Source organism: Amblyomma mixtum, chromosome 3, assembly GCF_055824585.1.
Source record: "Amblyomma mixtum isolate Tamu chromosome 3, ASM5582458v1, whole genome shotgun sequence".
NCBI lineage: Eukaryota > Metazoa > Arthropoda > Arachnida > Ixodida > Ixodidae > Amblyomma > Amblyomma mixtum.
The window spans coordinates 311,139,407-311,146,011 of NC_143014.1; positions in this window are offsets into that span (position 1 = coordinate 311,139,407).

Below are 6,605 nucleotides of genomic sequence, written 5' to 3' on the forward strand. Positions count from 1 at the left end.
AAAAACCATACAGCGCGAGGAAATCTGGTGCTTTTAATACGTAAGCATTGAATGGCTATGTTTGCACGAGCTTGTCGGCACGATTACGTCCGAATGAATGGGTTTATGAGGAAAAGAGTGGTACCATCGGATACAGCATCAAAAAATCTAGTACGGGAAATCGGGGGGTTGAGGTGGTTTAATTGGTTAATTAATTAGCGCCAAATATGTCCAACAGTGGGACGGGGCCGGCGCAAAAGTGGCGCCAACTTTGAAAATGACGGAAGTGTGGCACCACGTGAACGGAAGTGTTGGCGCAGCCAACGCGTGGCGCCAAATTTGAAACGAACCGTGGGGCGAAGTTTGAGAACTCAGACGGGCAACTGAGAGAACTTGATTAAGTAAGACAAATAATTGTGGCATCGGTAAGATATCGATAAGGTATCGATAAGTGATCCATAAGTGATCGATAAATGATCCACTTCCGGTTTGAGGGCCTCAACTTCCGGTCACGAGTCTCAGTTCACGCCAAAAGTGTGCAAGTGTTATGTCGACGTCTTGCTGTGCAGTCATAAAGTGTGACGTGATGCTAACACATTTCTCCAAAGCGGGTGCCGGAGTGACCTGTAACGTTTCTTTTTCCCCGCGCAAAGCCGAAACATAGTGCATGAGGTGTGCAAGAAGTTCACTGCAAACGCAACCTCCACTGCAATCTGAGCACGAAGAAGCCAATGTGGGAGCGGAAAGAGAGTAAGCAGTCCTCCATAGCACACTCGCTTCAAGGGGCAGGGTGTGCTGCCCGAGTACGGGGGCAGATTTTGGTCACTAAATGTACGGAAGGTTCATTCATGGAAACGGAGGCATATTTCCACGGGAGATAGTAGTAAATGGATGCGGTTATGAATGGAAGAACTCTTTTAAAAGTGGCACTGGAGGACTTCAGGATGGCAAATAAAGGAGGTTGAAACCTCGGTTAAAATCTCCGTACTCCGCTTATTTTGAAGAGCGAATCTGTTTCTAATGCCAGCCGTATTTAGGGCTGGAAATGTACTCGGGGACTTGGGCAGCATGTCCTGTCCCAAAACGGGAGTGTGCTTGAGGGCAGCTTACTCCTGTTTTACCCCCCTTTAATTTTATTCGTGTTTAGAGTCTAAGGACACGTTGATTTGCGTACGGCGCCAAATTCAAACCGTACGCGCTATTTTGCCGCTTCGTGCGCTGCTTCCCTTGCGTTGTCGCTCGCAAAAACGGCGGCCACGTACTCAGCGATGAACACCCTCTGTCCTTCGCTGACCGACGAAGTGAAACAAAGCGAAGGCCGTGCTACAACAGCGAGTAGGCTTTGAATTGGGCGCCGTACACAAGGCGACACCTGCGAAAACTAAACATGTTTACAGATTTGCCTATCTCGTTGGGTTTGATGGCGTATAGTAAACTCTGACCCGTCTCCTACCAAAAACTTTAATTTAAAACCCCCGTTTCGAAGTGGAGCTCGTCTCCTTCTTCAGGGGTGAGTGGGGGCAGCAGCTGGCGTCTTTGCGAATGGTGCAGGGGAGGGGGTGTAGTGCAGGGGGTGGAGATGTTAAGGCAGTCGTACCATCTTTTTTTTTTTGGGGGGGGGGGGGGGGCGGATTGGTTCCACCAGCAAGCGGACGACACGTTTTCAGGCTTCCCCCGGGCGTGGGGTGGAATGGCGTTGTACGATCACTTTGTTGCTTGCGGACGAGCCGGATGGTTCGAGCGTTCCGATTTCCGCTCGCGGCAGTGTCTCCCGTCTAATCGCGTGCGGCGGTTGAGGCATGTGTTTGTAGCGAAATACGCTGATATCTTGAGGTAGAAATGCCCGTATCAGTTGCGGTGTATTCGAGACATAAAACGCCATACATACAACGACATACAACGAGTGATCATACAACGAGACATGCAACGGGTGATCGTACAACGCCATTCCACCCCACGCCCGGGGGAAGCCTGAAAACGTGTTGTCCGCTTGCTGGTGGAATCAATCCGCCAAAAAAAAACGATGGTACGACTGCCTTAACATCTCCACCCCTTGCACTAAACCCCCCCCCCCCCCCCCCCCCCCCCGCACCATTCGCAAAGACGCCAGCTGCTGCCCCCACTCACCCCTGAAGAAGGAGACGAGCTCCACTTCGAAACGGGGGTTTTAAATTAAAGTTTTTGGTAGGAGACGGGTCAGAGTTTACTATACGCCATCAAACCCAACGAGATAGGCAAATCTGTAAACATGTTTAGTTTTCGCCGGTGTTACCATGTGTACGGCGCCCAGTTCAAAGCCTACGCGCTGTTGTAGCACGGCCTTCGCTTTGTTTCGCTTCGTCGGTCAGCGAAGGACCGAGGGTGTTCATCGCTGAGTACGCGGCCGCCGTTTTTGCGAGCGACAACGCAAGGGAAGCAGCGCACGAAGCGGTACAATAGCGCGTAGGGTTTGAATTTGGCGCCGTACGCGAATCAACGTGTCCTTACACTCTAAACACGAATAAAATTATATGGGGGTAAAACAGGAGTAAGCTGCCCTCAAGCACACTCCCTTTTTGGGACAGGACATGCTGCCCAAGTCCCCGAGTAGATTTCCAGCCCTAAATACGGAATACTTACGGTTGGCAACAGAAACGGACTCCCTCTTCAAAGTAAGCGGAGTACGGAGATTTTAACCGAGGTTTCAACCTCCTTTATTTGCCAACCTGAAGACCTCCGGTGTCACTTTTAAAAGAGTGCTTCCATTGATAACCGCATCCATTTACTAATATCTCCGTGCGGGATGCTTGCGGTACAGTACACCTGTACTCTCAAACACGTGCAAGACTAACATGCGTGCCCTCCAGACAGTGCAGGGTCAGGCCCTTCGCACATGCCTAGGTCTCCCTCGGAGCGCATCAACATTGGGTAGCATTGCACTCGCCAAAGACCACCCGATCTCCACTTATATTGTCCTAGACTGCTTGCGAATGCACATACGTCATATTTCAAGGATTCCACAGCATCACCTTGCGCCTCTGCCACTGCAGAGACCATATTCTGCATTTGCAAAGGTGATAACAACGCAACAGTCTTCGATCCCACAACAGTTCACTCCAGCAGCACTACCTCCCTCTCCTCTGTGGTGTATGCGGCTGCCATGTGTGCGCCTTGCTATTTCGAGGATAGCGAAGAAATCATATTTATCGACGCCAGCCATTAAGCAATTGGCACTGTCCATGCTCCACTTCGAATATTGGGACCGTACTCACGTCTATACGGATGGATCAGTAACCTCTACTAGTTCTGCTTGCGCTGTGGTCGTTCCTGCGCGACACACTCAAGTTCACCAACAAATTTCGCATCGGACTACCTCTACTGGAGCAGAATTGGCAGCACTTCTTGCGGCGGTACAGTATATCTCACAACAATCACCCCAAAAAGGGGCTGTTTTCTGTGATTCAAAAGCTGCCCTACAATGTCTTCAATCTGCCTTGAGACATAGCGACCATGAGCAACTTGTAGCGGAGATACGATAACCACCAGGCAATCGAACAAGATCATGAAATCATCTTCCAATGGGTTCCAGGCCATAGAGGCATTGTTGGTAACGCCTTAGCTGACGATTCTGGTCGATCGGCTCACGATACAACCAACACTGTCCGCATACCACTGACAAAAGCTGACGCAGCTAGGCACCTTCAACTGCTCGCCCGAAACCTGACTGTAACGTCGTGGTCTGCCCCTGGAGGTTGGACACCCCTCTCGCACCACTTCAACCTCTTGCTTCAACATCATATACCATTCGGCCTCCCCCGCGGTGATACTACGCTGTTGTGCCGCCTGTGGCTGGGAGTGGCGTCCACAAACGCCTATTCCCATCTCATCGCAATGGCAGACTCTCCAGCGTGTGACCAGTGCGGTTGTGATGAAACGATCGGACACCTCCTCTGTGACTGCCCTCGTTTTGAGCGAGAGCGTGGTTTCCTAATTGCTACTCTGTGCCGCTGGGACTCGCGTCCTTTAACAGAGTCCAACGTTCTGGGGCATTGGACACAACCTTCCTCACAAAGGAAAACGGTGAGAACGCTCCTGAGATTCTTAAGGGACTCGGGGTTGTATTCCCGTCTATAATCTTTAAGTTTTCAGTGCGCGCCCTATGTCCCCGTGATATAGTGGTCGCTGGACACTTAGAAAACTCATTTCATTGCTGCTTTTTTCCTTTTTTCCCCTTTGTTCCCCTCCCCAAGTGTAGGGTAGCCAACTGGGCATCGCCTGGTTAACCTCCCTGCCTTTACATTCTTTTCTCTCTCTCTCTCCCGCAGAAATATGCCTCCGTTTCCATGAATGAACCTTCCGTACATTTAGTGACCAAAGTCTGCCCCCGTACTCGGGCAGCACACCCTGCCCCTTGAAGCGAGTGTGCTATGGAGGACTGCTTACTCTCTTTCCACTCCCACATTGGCTTCTTCGTGCTCAGATTGCAGTGGAGGTTGCGTCTGCAGTGAACTTCTTGCACGCCTCATGCACAATGTTTCGGCTTCGTGCGGAACAAAAAAAAAACGTTACAGGTCACACCGGCACCCGCTTTGGAGAAATGTGTTAGCATCACGTCACACTTTATGACTGCACAGCAAAACGTCGACATAACACTTGCACACTTTTGGCGTCAACTGAGACTCGTGACCGGAAGTCGAGGTCCTCTAACCGGAAGTCGATCATTTATCGATCACTTATGGATCACTTATCGATACCTTATCTATATCTTACCGACACCACAATTATTTGTCTAACTTCATCAAGTTCCATCAGTTGCCCGTCTGAGTTCTCAAACTTCGCCCCACGGTTCGTTTCAAATTTGGCGCCACGCGTTGGCTGCGCCCACACTTGCGGTCACGAGGTGCCACACTTCCGGCGTTTTCAAATTTGGCGCCACTTTTGCTCCGGCCCCGTCCCACTGTTGGACATATTTGGCTGTAATTAATTAACTAATTAAACCACCTCAAGCTCCCGATTTCCCGTACTAGATTTTTTGATGCTCTATCCGATGGTACCATTCTTTTTCGCATAAACCCATTCGTTCGGACGTAATCGTGCAGACAAGCTCGTGCAAAAAATAGAAATTCAATGCTTACGTATTAAAAGCACCAGATTTCCTCGCGCTGTATAGTTTTTGAGAGCGGACTTTTCTTTTTAAAACGTAACTCATATGACATCGTTTTCTCCGCGGCTACGAACTCACTGCTGACCTTAACCACAACGCTGTGCTAACTGAAAGGTTAGTTCATTAGTAAATTTAGATCATTAGGTAATTATCCAGCGCAGTTCTCATAATAAGTGACACACTGCGACTAACAGTTTGCTCCAGAATAGACTTTCTTTTCCGACCGGCCCACTTTTAGGCATTTTTAACGTGTTCACTGCAACACTCGGTACGTCATTTTTGGCACTTATTCTAAGCATCCTAGTTTACGTGAACGGAAATTTAGAGCGTTAGTTTTGATCATTTCCTAATGGATCCCCCGTGGTGGCTCAGTGATTATGGCGCTCGGCTGCTGACCCGACAGATTCGGGTTCGATCCAGGCCGCGGCGGTCGCATTTCGACGGAGGCAAAATGCTAGAAGCCCGTGTACTGTGCGGTGTCAGTGCACCTCATAGCACCAGGTCAAAGAACCCTAGGTGGTCGAAATTTCCGGAGCCGTCCTCTACGGCGTCCCTTACAGCCTGAGTTGCTTTGGGACGTTAAAATCCATAAAACCAAAGCAAACCATTTCCGAATGATTCAAGCCATGCATGTTTTGAGAAGGCACAACATAAAGTAAAAAATATTTCAGGAAATAATTTGCGAATACTCAACACTCGATTTCAGGCCCTCATATTAAGCAGGAATAATAAATTTGATAACCTAGAGTCAAGAATATTTCATCCGGTCTAGAAGTCTGTGTTAAGGTTGTGGGTTTCTGAGTGGACAGAGGCCACCAACCACCGCGGGTTCGAGCTTCGCGCGAGTCAAGGGCCCCGATCAGCCGTCACCACACACACACTGGGACACCGATGCGGCGCACTCAACCTCAAGGAGAGCGATTCGCCGCAAAGAAATAGGCCTCCAAGTTCACCAAGGAGACGTTTATTCACGCCGTCCTTCAGCAATACACACACACTCAATCGTCACCCCGTCCCGGGGGCGCCGGAGGAGCAAGGCTCCGCTGCGCGCACGAAGCGACTCGAGCAATGCGCGCCGCTAGCACGCCGCTGCAGGAGAATGTCCCCGCGGCAGTCCTGTGATCCCTCTGTCTCGTGTCGACCATTGGGCGGTTGCGAGAGAGAGTGGGCAAACAACGCAATGCACGCCTGTCGGAGGTCGCTGGACCCCGCTGGACAGGCTCGAGTCGCTGCAGGTCAGAGGACACGTGCGGGCGAGCTCGAGTAAGCACTGGTCCGAACGGCAAAGGCCGGCACGGACAAATAGTAGCGTACGCACCTTACGCTGTCTCGGAGGGATCTCTCTCCCTGGGCCCCGCTCGGACGGTCGCGCGGTGCGCGGCCGCCAAAGCGGGTCCCGAAATCCCGCCAAAAGGCACCAATGGCAAAGGCCGTTGGGGAGCCGGGCGGAGCTGTGGCCGACTGACAGTGATTAGACACCTAG